Raw genomic sequence first — 12682 nt, 5'->3', positions numbered from 1 at the left:
CCTCCTGCCTTCTGGCTCAGATACTGTTCTCCAAGGTCACTTCTGCCTGCCTTCTCCATGTTCTTCTTAAAGTGGCATGGTGAGTTTAAGTTCTCATTTCATGCCAACTCAACACTGATTGTGCCTGAGCCACTCAGAAGGTGGGAGGGGCACACCGCTGCCTCTTCATTTCGGCAGTGGTCAAGTACTGCAGGTTGTGAAAAGCGCAGGTGAGTTATAGGCGCAGCTTTGTCACCAATTAGAGCTGGTTGTGTCATCTCAGACAACTTGCTTTTCTTCTCCAGACCTTGATCTTCTCATCTATCACATGATTTCTAAGAAGGCTTTAGAGAGGACTAGCATGGGTTCCGATGCTGGCTTTGTCACTTATTAACTGTGGTCTTGGATAAGCTGCTTAACCTCTCTAAGCCTCAGTTTTCTCATCAGTAAGATGGGGATAATAATGCCTGTCTCATAGGGTTATTGAGAAGATTTAGTAACATCTGTAAAGACCCTAGCATAGAGCCTAGCCCACAATCAGTCCTCAATAAAGAGCTGCTGGCTAAGACATATTTCTGCTGGAACATTCTGTGGCTCTGGATCCATAGAGGACAGGATTTGGCCAATGACTGCTTAAGGACATTTCAATGGCCCCTTGACAATGACACCATCGCTGGGCTGCCCACCTCATCCCACAGCTGCAGCCCATTCTTGTGATAGCTTCCCTTTTCCCCCACAAATGGGAATGGCGGCTGCCCTGGCTATGCCTATCTGAAGTGGATCCAGCTGGTGAACAGCTGGGACAGCTCAAATACTAGTGGAGTGCAGCTCTCTGCCCAGCCCAGCAGGTGACTGTGCCTCAGTGTAAGCTAATCTAATCTGCAAGATGACAGACCTCAAAACGGCCCATACAATGAAATGCCCATGGCTTGCAAAACTTTAATTCATGCAGAACCTTTCCTCACAAACAAAATCTTACACAGAACCCCATCTTGGCTTCAGCAGAATCAGGAAAAATAAAAAATTGGCAGGGGAAGGAAATAAACAGAACAAGTGGTATCTGAATTTATTTGATATATTCTGGTTGATGGCATTAATTATGATACTTAAAATCACCATGAGGACAACTCATTAGTAATATCAGTATGTTAAAATATGCTGCATAACATTTTTACTATATGTACAGTCATGCACTGAATAACATTTCAGTCAATGAGGAAACACATGTGCAACAGTGATCCTGTAAGATTATAATGGAGCATATATAGAGATCTAATATATGGCACTTAATGTTGGCGTGGCAGATCAAGTAGGGGAAATGACTGCTATTTAGTAACAGTGCTGGGACATTTGATTTTCCATAATAAAATATATAAATGAAAATATATATCCCATCTAGGTTTGTTGAAATACACCCTATGATGTTCACACAAGAATGAAATTGCCTAACGACACATTTCTTAAAACATGTCCCCATCATTAAGTGACCCATGACTGTATACACACACACATATGGTGACATTTGAATCAAATGATTGCAGTATTCCTGAAACACAGAACATTTTGCAAACAATTTACCTACATTCATAACATTAGGTATCCTTTGAATTGCAGTGTTCTATGACAGAGCAACTACAACCAACCCCCATCCATCTCCTGCAAAGAAGGCTGGAGGCAGGTCAGGGTACACCAGCTTCTTCAAGGACTGCTTCTCAGTCCTGGACCTACACTGGAATCACCTAGGGAGCCTTAAAAAAATAACAGTGCCTGGACCCCACCTGACATAACTGGTCTTAGGATTAATTAGGATTTTTTTTGAAGCTCCACAGATGATTCAAATCAGGTGTAGCAAAGCACTGTTACTTTAAAGTGTCTCTACCTACATGGTGCCAGCCAAGTGCTCAAATGAAATATCTTAAGGCTCTCACTAGCTTTAAGTTTCTCTCTTTGGTAGAGACCCAATCACTGGTTCAAGGAAGTTTCATTCTCCTCCAGTCTTCCCCAGTGCAAAAGAAAAGAGCTGAGACCCATCAGATACTGGCTTTTGTGATGCAATAATGAGTTTAACCAGAATGCATCCTATTTACAGACCTTACAAAGGCACTCGGCCAGCGGATCATGCATGTCCTCCCCACCCAAAGGTAAACAGTGTTAAGTGGCCTGAATGAGCCAGGACAGAAGGGTCAAATCTACTTGTCTAGGCTGGAAGCAGGTTATAAACAATCCGGACAAATAAATAACTACTGGATTGCACTTTAACCACACACATTCAGCTGCACCTGTTTATTAAATACCTCCTTAATTTCCCTCTGCCCCACAAAGGGCTTCTGACCCCTGAAAATAATGCTTCTCAACATAAAAATAATTGTTTTCTTCTTGGCAGTTTAATTCCCCTTCCACACATCCCACCCCACCCCCCATTTCCCTATAATGGTAATACACTGCTGTGCAGACCTCTGCTGTCTCCAAAAAGACACAGGCACCCAACCCTGACCAGGGCATCCTCTGACCCACAGCCCCTCTATCTCCCCTCTCAACCTACAATAGAAAGTTCCTCCCAGGCAAGGATCATTTTTTTTAATAACTTTTTTAACTTTAGACATTCTGTACTCTTTGGATTACTCTGCAATAAGCAAATATGACTTCTGTAACATAAAAAGAAAGATCAAAATGTTATATATAACTGCATGAAAAGAACTAGAAAGAAAATACTAGGTGACAGGATGGCAAGTGATTTTTATTTTTTTCTTAATATTTTACTCCTTCCCCCAGTCCTCTGCAATGAGTGTGTACCAGTTTTATAACTAGAAAAAAATTTTAGCCAAAAAGAAAAATAATGCATGTTTGCTATATAAAATTCACTACTGTAGTATTTATATATATATATATACATATTTGGTCTTTGTCCCCAGTTCCTGGCACTGAGCTCCTAAACCCCTTGGAACTTCCTAAGCAATGGGAATACCTTTTGTTATTTATAAGAAGCCCCTTTTGGCCATCCCAGAGTTTATGCTAATGAGGTGACTGAAGGTGAGCACGGAGGCAGTTTCAAGGAAGGAGCTGGCCACGCTTAGAGTTGTGGAGTTTTCAGCCCCACCCTTAGACCTCCAAGGACAAGAGGGGGACCGCAGATTGATCCAGTCAGCATTGGTCAGTGATTTGATCAGTCATACCCATGTAATGAAATCCCATATGAAAACCCTAAATAACGGAGTTAGGAGAGCTTCTGGGTGCTGGAAGCGGCGTGCACCAGGAGAGGGCATGGGCAGTCAGCACTACTCCCCTCTCAGACCTTGCCCTATGCACTAAATAGGACTGACCTATGTGACCAATAGGAAATGCACAAATGGTGGAATGTGACTTCCAGGGCTAGGTCATAAAAAGACAAGCACGATGTTATGAGGACATCAAAGCAGCCATATGGGGAGGACCGCATGAGGCCTCCTGCCAACAGCTAGCACTAACTTGCTAGCATGTGACTGGAAGTAGATTCTCCAGCCTCAGTCAACTCAGTCAAGCCTTCAGATAATGTCAACCCCAGGCATCTTTTTGTTGTTGTTGAGACAGGGTCTCACTCTGTCACCCAGGCTGGAGTGCAGTGGTGCAATCATAGCTCACTGCAGCCTTGACCTCCGAGGCTCAAGTGATCCTCCCACATCAGCCTCCTGAGTATCTGGGACCACCAGTACACACCACCATGCCTGGCTAACTTTTTTATTTCTTATAGAGACTGGATGATATGGTTGGGGTCTGTGTACCCACCTAAATCTCAGGTTCAATTATAATCCCCAATGTTAGAGGTGGGGCCTGGTGGGAGGTGACTGGATCACAGGAATGGATCTTTCATGAATGATTTAGCATCACCCTTTTGGTGCTGTGCTCATTAGAGTTCTCACAGTATCTAATTGTTTAAAAGTGTGTGGCACCTCCCCCCTCTCTCTCTTGCTCCTGCTTTGGCCATGTAAGGCGTGCCTGCTTCCCCTTCACCTTCCACCATGATTGAAAGTTTCCTGTGGTTGCCCCAGAAGCCGAGCAGATGCCAGCATTATGCTCCCTGAACAGCCTGTGGAACTGTGAGACAATTAAACCTCTTTTCTTTATAAATTCTCCAGTCTCATGTATTTATAGCAATGTGAGAACTGACTAATACATAGGGTCTCACTGTGTTGCCCAGGCTGGTCTCAAACTCCTGGGCTCAAGTAATCCTCCTGGCTTTGCTTCCCAGAGTGTAGAGATTACAGGCATGAGCCACCGAACCTGCCCCTTTCCCCCCAACAACATCTTGATTGCAACCTCCTGGGACACTCTGAGTCAGAAGTATCCAGTTAAGATGTTACTGACTTTCTGAACCACAGAAACTGTGAGATAATAAACATCTATTGTTCCTTTAAGCCTTAAGTTTGGGGCTTTTTTTTTTACACCAATATATAACTAATATCCCTAAGATTGGATGCAAAATTGTGTTACATACACATGACAGTGTTCTTCTGGGAAAAGAGTCCATAAACTTCAAAAGATTCTCAAAGGCCAAGACCCAAAAAGATTAAGAAACATTGCATCAGACAATAAATTGTCAATGAGCAAGGTCCTGTCCTTTTAGACTGGGTTTTGAAATCACCCATCCCACAAATATATGATACCACTTAACTAGTTTTTCAAGATATTTCTTGTTCAAAGATGCTCCCTCTTTTTCTTTGTGCTCAAGTCCTAGATAAACCTGGCTAGGGGCAGGAGGTATGATTCAGGAGTTAGTGAGCCGGGAGGGCTCACTGTGCCTGGGAAAGCCAGCTTCTCATGCAATTTTTGGAATATGCCTTGGCTCAGAAACCTACCTCTTTAGGCACAGGATCCAACTTACATGTTCAAGATGCGTGACTGAGCATGTGAAAGTGTCAGAGGGATCAACCTCACCATTTTACATCTACTTTTCCAGTTGTGGCCCCTACAATCATCAAAGCCCATTCAGCACCATGCTCCTCCAAATTCTGCATGCGACTCAGCCACACTAGTATCTTTCTTCATCTATAAGATGAAAGTAATACAATGCACCATGTAGCAAACTCACAGGAGACCCTAGAGATCAAATAATACTGTGAAAGCCACCAAATGAATATTTTAAAATTTTATCTCATTTCTGTCAAGGTGAGATATCAATCTAAAAACAGGATAAATCTTTGTAAGTACAAGAACATTAAAAAGAACATTAAGTTTGGGTTAAAAATGCAAAACTGCATATGCAGGAAAATTACGTTTAAAAAAAAAAAAAATCCTACACCTACAAAAACAACCAAACAAAACATTGATGATACTGGGCTGAATCACTGAATGGTGAGAATATGAGTGATTTTCTCCTCTCCTATTTTTCTCAATACCTTTCCTCTATTACCTCCTTTTTTAAATAAGCAAGTATATATTGTTCTAAACTGAAGATAAATGATCATGAGTAGCACTTTCCCAGACACTGTCCTAGTTGCTCTGCATATATCATCTCATTTAATCCTCACAACAGTGAATGGGGTCGATTTCATTACAGCCGCATTTACCAGACAAGGAAATGGTTTTCAAGGTTAAGTAACCTCCTCATGACACAGAATGTGACTAAGAGTTTTCTTATTCCGTGGCAACAGCCCTCTGAGGTAAATACTCCTAGTGACCTCACTTTACGGATGCAGAACCTGAGGCAAGGAGTTAGGGAGTAAATGAAGCTGGCTAAAGACACTTGCACTGGCCAGGCACAGTGACTCATGCCTGTAATCCCAGCACTTTGTGCTGGCCAATATGATGAATCCCCAGCTCTACTAAAAATACAAAAATTAGCTGGGTGTGGTGGCACACACCTGTAGTCCCAGCTACTCGGGAGGCTGAGGCAGGAGAATCGCTTGAACCCGGGAGCTGGAGGTTGCAGTGAGCCGAGATTGTGCCACTGCACTCCAGCCTGGTGAAAGAGTGAGACTACGTCTCAAAAAAAAACAAAAACAAAAACAAAAACAAAAAAAAAACTAAGCATCAGTCAATAAATCAGACAGAGAACAAGTTAAATTCAAAGAAAGAAAAAGGAAAAACATAACAAACAAATGAAATACAAAAGAAACACACAATAGAATCAGCCAAGCTAAAACTTGTGGTTTTTTTGGTTTTCAGATAGGGTCTCATTCTGTTGCCCAGGCTGGAGTGCAGTGGCTCAATCACAGCTTAGTACAGCCTCCCCCTTACAGGCTCAAGCGATCCTCCCACCTGTGCCTCTCAAAGTGCTGGGATTACAGGTATGAGCCACCATGCCCTACTAAAACCTGGTTCTTTAAAAATACATTATAAAATTCACAGACCTTTAGCAAGATTTGTCAAGAAAAAACATTCAAAAAACAATCTTGCACAGGAGGACTGTACTTCAGATAGGAAGACTCTGAAAGGAAGTCATAACTTGCAGGCCAAGAACGATGGCTTGCACCTGTAATCCCAGCACTTTGGGAGACCGAAGTGGAAGGAATGCTCAAATTCAGGAGTTTGAGACCAGCCTGGGCAATATGGCAAAACCCCGTCTCTACCAAAAATACAAAAATTAGCTGGGCATGGTGGCACGTGCCTGTGATCCCAGCTACTTGGGAGGCTGAATCAAGATGGTGGCTTGAGCCTGGGAGGTGGAGGCTGCAGTGAGCCATGATTGCACCACTGTACTCCAGCCTGGGCAACAGAGTGAGACCCTGTCTCAAATAAACAAATTCATAATGTAAAATTATGAATACCTTTATGCCAACAGACTTTAAAGCATAGATGAAAAATCTTTTTTTTTTTTTTTTTTGAGACAAGGTCTCATTCTGTCGCTCAGGCTGGAGTGCAGTGGCACAATCACAGCTCACTGCAGTCTCGACCTTCCAGGCTCAAATGATCCTCCCACCTCAGCATTCCAAATAGCTCACACTACAGGCACCCACCACAACACCAAGCTAATTTTTATTTTTTTTGTAGAGATGGAGTCTCACTATATTGCCCAGGCTGGTCTTGAACTACTGTAGTCAAGTGGTCCTCCCACCTGAGCCTCCCAAAGTGCTGGGATTACAAGCATAATCCACCATACTTGGTGAGATATGAATTTCTAGGGAAAAAAATCAAAATTGACTCAAAAAGTAGAAAAAAACTTACATAGATTAACTATATTGAATCAGTAATGAAAAAACTTCCCATAAAGAAATTTCCAGGCCCAAGTGCCTTCACTAAAAAGTTCCATGAAACATACAAAAGAAACAAACCAAACAAACAAACAAAAAAAAAACTCTCCCACCAACACAAACAGAGAATAAAAAAAGAAGACGCCCCAGTTCATTTTACAAGGTTAAAATAAAAATAACCTTGATATCAAAACCCAACAAGGCAAGTGCAAGAAAAAATATTTACAGGCCATCATTATTCAACATGGATCAGCAATTATTTTTAAGATGTACTGGCCAGGTGTGGTGGTCATGCCTATAATCCTAGTATTTTGGGAGGCCCGAGTGAGAGGATGGCCAGAGCTCAGGAGTTTGAGACCAGCCTGGGCAACAAGGCAAAATCCCGTCTTTATAAAAAATACAAAAATTAGCTGGGCATGGCAGCACACCTATAGACCCATCTGTTTGGGAGGCTGAGGTGGGAGGATCACTTGAGCCTAGCAGGTTGAGAATGCAGTGATCCCTGATCATGCCACTGTGCTCCAGCCTGGGCAACAGAGTGACACCCTGTCTCAAAACAACAGAAAGATATGCTGACCGCCTGTGATGCTGGCCAGGATGGCGTATGCATGCTACGGCCTGTCATTTCCACTGATCACAATTTGAAACTCTGGACAAAATATAAATAGCAATGACCCAAGTACTCTGAAAAGTAACCAGCAGACAGGTTGGGAAACGTCAAAACCTGAAGAATTATCTGGATGGCGGTGGTGAGAGATCATATTCTGGGTCATAAAACAAACCCTAAAGTTAAACAATTAAAATTCAGTGAATTATTTTCTCTGATGACAGAATTAAACTAGGAATCTAGAACATTTCTAGAACATCCCCAAATATGAGAAGTTAAATGGCGTACTTCTAAATGGCCCATAGGTCAAAGAGAATATCTTAAGACAAACTGGAAAACAGTTTGAACTTAATAAATATGACATCATCTTATCAAAATATGTGCCTACAGGGCAATTTATAGCACTAAATTATGAGAAATGAAGCATCAAATCAATAATGTAAGCATTTACTTTAAGTAAAAAAAGAACCAAATAAACTCAAATCAGGCATAAGAAAAACAGAGTAAATCAGTAATATTTAAACAAAGACAGTAAAGGAAAAAAATTCAACGAAATCCAAAGTTGGTTCTTTGCAGGGGTGGTGGGAGGTGGAAATCAATCAAATGAGGAAGCCTCTAGCAGACTGACAAAGGAAGAAGAGAAAACACAAATTGCCAATACCAGAAATGAAAGGAATATTATTCCAAATCCTGTAGACACTAGAAGGCTATAATGGATACTACAAAAACAAAACAAACAACTATATGCTTCTAAATTCTACAAATTAGGTGAAATAGATCAATTCCTTGAAAGACAGACTACCAAAACTCAAGAAGAAACAGACAGCTTGAATACCCCTGTATTTATTAAAGAAACAGAAGTGGCACAGCACTTTGGAAGACAATTTGGCAGGTTCTGATAAAGTCAAACGTACATGGACCATGTGACTCGGCAATCCTACCCTTAGGCATTTGCACAAGTGAAATGAAAACCTATGCTCAGACAAAAAAGCACTTTGTGAATTCCAATCCACTTATAATTTACCAAAAAGTGAAAATAGTCCATATTCCTCCAATGACAAACCAATAAGCAAACCATGTAGTATTTATACAATGGATTACTATTTGGCAATAAAAAGGAATAACTGTTGATACAGTACATGAAAGTAGCCAGACTCAAAAGGCTACATCCTGAACGATTCCATTTGTATAAAATTCTGAAAAAAAAAAGCAATGCTAGAGGAACACAGATCAGTGATTGCCAGAAGTTTACAATGGAAGGTTTTACTATAAAAGGCAAGGTAATTTTTGGAGTGATCATATAATTTTGTAATCTACCAAAAACAAACATAATAAATGGGCAGATAAGTAAAGTTCATGGATTGGAAAGTTCAGTATTGCAAAGGTCTCCCAAAAATGACCTATCAATTTAATCCCAGTGGAAATTCCAATCAGTTTTGTGAAGGCTGCTAAGTCAACTCTAAAACGGCCAAGAATAGACAAGATCACCGGAGAGGAAGCAGGGAGGTGGACACAAATATCTTCTGATTGATGAGTGAAATCATTAGAAGGCCAGCAAAAATACAAGTAAGCCAGAATTTCTAAAGCACCACAAAAGAACACTAGTTAGTAGTGCATATAGGTATCTCCCAAATTTGTTGTAAACATAGGCCTTTAAAAAAATATTAGAAACTGATATTTAAAGAGATATAAACTCATATTAAGCTTTTAAAAAATTCTAAGCAAGGGCCTCACCTAATTTCATAAAAGGTTGTGCAGAACCAACCATTGCTGCAAACGATGTGCTGCCCTGAGATGTGAGGATCCCAGTGGTCCCTCTGGGTCAACAGCAGCTACCACGGCTGAGCCCAAACTCTGATACATTATCTATCTACAATCTTTATTTTTAACAATTTATATCAATGCTACCCATAAGGCACAGAGAAGCAGAAATGTTTATGTGGCCTCCTGCCAAAAACAATCACTTGCACTTATTTCTAGTACTCCAGAAGACAGTAATAGAAGTTTTTCAATTTAGAAAAATATTTACAGCAAAGAAAAAAATCTCTGTAAACTTCCTGCTTAACCAATCTAGTGAATTGTGATGAGCCATATAAATTCATTTAGCCACCTTATGAAAGACTTAATCCAAAGTCACTTCTAACTTCTAGAAGAGCTAATGTATTATAATCACAGTTGTGAAAGACTCAAAGGCCAGAAATGTCAAGGTGCGGTCTATATCCTAAGTCCAGAAAAAAAACAAAAAGCAACATGTACAGGCCAAATGATTGCCAATTTCTTCTGCCTACATCATCTTTCTTCACTATAGCCTGAAATTACATTTCATGTTTGACAATTCTCAGCAAGGAGACAAAACAAGCTTATGAGTAAAATAATAGAAAGCAGAGCCACAGAGAGGATGACAGGCAGGAGTCATCTCCCAAGTCCAAGTTCCACTTCTATATTATTAGACAGGGCCTCAGTGTTTTTGAACTGCAAGGAATTAATATTGATTGTAGCATGAGTAAAACCTATCTTCTACTCATCATGAAAAGTCACAGTCGTTTTGTTTAAAGACTCCAGAATTATTATAGGCAGAAACAAGAAGGTTACACACCTATTTGGTGAAACGAGGAATCAGGAATGAGCATTCCCAAGAGAATACAATTACAAAAGTAAAATCACCTAGAGTTTTTGGGCTGCTTAAAAAACCCAGAAAGAAGTGCCAAATGAGAAAATAACCAAATTCAGTGGAAAAACTCACTTGAAGGTATCATGGTCAGCTGGGTTTCCACCCCTTTGTTGCACTTCAAATCCTGTGTATTCCACAAAGACTTGCTCCTTTCTAAAGGCTATGGTTCACGTTCAACAGAATAGCAGCAACCACCATGAGCCTGAGGGCTGGCTAGTCTTTAGTATTCTGCCTTATTCAAAGAAATGATCATTTCCCTCATTCCTAAAGATCTCCCAGGTCCATTACAAAAAAAGGAGCAGCAGCCAGGCCCAGTGGCTCACACCTGTAATCCCAGCACTTTGAGAGGCCAAGGGGGGAGGATCACCTGAGGTCGAGAGTTCAAGACCAGCCTGGCCAACATGATGAAACTAAAAATACAAAAATCAGCCGGGTGTGGTGGTGTGTGCCTGTAATCCCAGCTACTTTGGAGCTGGGTACCTGGCAGAGGTTGAACAATTTGCAGGTCTCAGAAGACAGGAAAATGTGGGAAAGTTTGAAATTCCAAGAGACTTGTTGAATGGCTTTGACCAAAATGCTGATAATGATATGGACAATGAAATCCATGCTGAGGCAGTCTCTGATGGAGATGAGGAACTTGCTGAGAACTGGAGCAAAGGTGACTCTTGTCACCTTTGATAAGATGGTGGTTGAGGAGAGGTCTTGGCAAGCGGTGATGTGTGAATGTATTGAGGGGCCTGAAAACGGAACTCAGAGAGGACACTGGGTTTTAGAGGCTGAAACTACAGAAAGTCCGCTGCGTTCAAGGCCTGCTTCCACCAAAATCTAGCAGTGTGGCCTCAAGCAAACCATTTCACTTCTCTTGGCCTCAGTTTCTACATCTGCAAAATGGGATTTATAATCCTACCCCAGCCCACAGAATTCAGAGTTATATGAGAAGGCTAGAAAAGCTCACCTACCAAGGGACTCTTTTAATGGCAAGGTGGGGAAACTGAGGCACCGAGACGGCTAGGGCTCTGCTAGCTGTCACCCAGAGTCTGATGGACCTGCGATGAGAAACCAGAACTCCTGCCCCTAGTTCCCCCGGCTTTCCTCAGGCTGGGGAGTGAGTGCGGTGAATAGAAAGGGCAAGCCCTCCTGCTGTTTCTCTCTGGACAGGGGCGGGATGCTGGGTGAAGGATGAAAGGAAGAGGCTGGAGAAGGGAGAAAAGTTCCAGCTCACACTAAGTCTGAAATTTTTTAAAATGCGGACTCCGTGGCCCCTCCCTTACCCGCCCCATTCCTCTCTGAAGTCCTGGTTGTGAAGGGCCAAGTCCCAAAGTCTGCTGCTCCGCCTCTCTGTGTGCAGAGCCATGGGGCCTTCACAGGCTGCAGTGGGTCCCGAGCCCCCAGGGCTGTGCCCACTGGTCCTGACCAAGATCGTGGCTGCCGAGGTCAGTCCAGCGCCAAGGGCACAGGGCCAGGGCAGGCAGGGCAGGGCTACCCGAAGCGCATAGAGGCTGCTGGTGTCAACGTGACGTCTTCTGGGGCGCCTGGCATCCCTAGGAGTGGAAGCCGCTGATGAAGTCAAAGCTGCCTCCTCCTTCAGGAAGACTTTGCTCCCACAGCTGGCGAACAGGAAGCGGAGCAGCGCCAGGAGGATCTGCGGGTGCTGCTGAGGGCTTCTTTGCAGGGACAGTGAAGCAGGCAGCGAGGGACAAGACTGCGCGGCAGCCCCCCATGGCCAGGGGAAGTTCAGAACCGGAGTCGCCCGCCGCCCGGCGTTTCTCCATCCCTGGATCGGTACAGGGGCATTTGGACACTGTGGGGAAGTCGCGGTCTGGGGATATTGGGTCTAGCCTTCGGGTAGAAGCAGGTGATAAACGCAGTCAGGCCAGCCCGGAGCGTCAGCCACGCTGCGGTGCCCACGATGCCCAGGGTGAGCGCCACGAGGCGCAAGAAATTGGCTAGTGTGGGAGCTCACTGGTAGGCGGCCCTGGAAGTCAAAGATCTGCTGCTCCAGTGCTGCCACCAGTTGCAGGCAGCAGAAGGCGAGGAGCGAGTGGCACCCGCGTACTCGCCCATCGCTGACCTCTTTATCCAACCATCAATAATTATTCTTTTTATTATATTCAATGATTATCTACTTTTCATAGAGAGCAGCTGTCAGTCCAATAACACACTTAACAAATGATATACCTAGTCCTCAAGGTTAACAAACACATGAAGACCAGCCCAACACTGAAAATCAGTTTGCAAACCTTCGCTATGTCTGATGCC

General features: G+C 42.9%; 1 protein-coding gene across 1 annotated transcript in view; it reads left to right on the top strand.

Annotated features, from left to right (window-relative positions):
• LOC134756446 (histone-lysine N-methyltransferase 2C-like) overlaps positions 1-12682 on the top strand; it is a 441494-nt gene that overhangs the window by 380097 nt on the left and 48715 nt on the right.

This window comes from Gorilla gorilla, chromosome 22, assembly GCF_029281585.2.
Source record: "Gorilla gorilla gorilla isolate KB3781 chromosome 22, NHGRI_mGorGor1-v2.1_pri, whole genome shotgun sequence".
In the NCBI taxonomy this organism is placed as follows: Eukaryota; Metazoa; Chordata; class Mammalia; order Primates; family Hominidae; genus Gorilla; species Gorilla gorilla.
The sequence above is the reverse complement of the archived record's forward strand: the minus strand, read 5'-3'. Positions and strand labels throughout refer to the sequence as shown.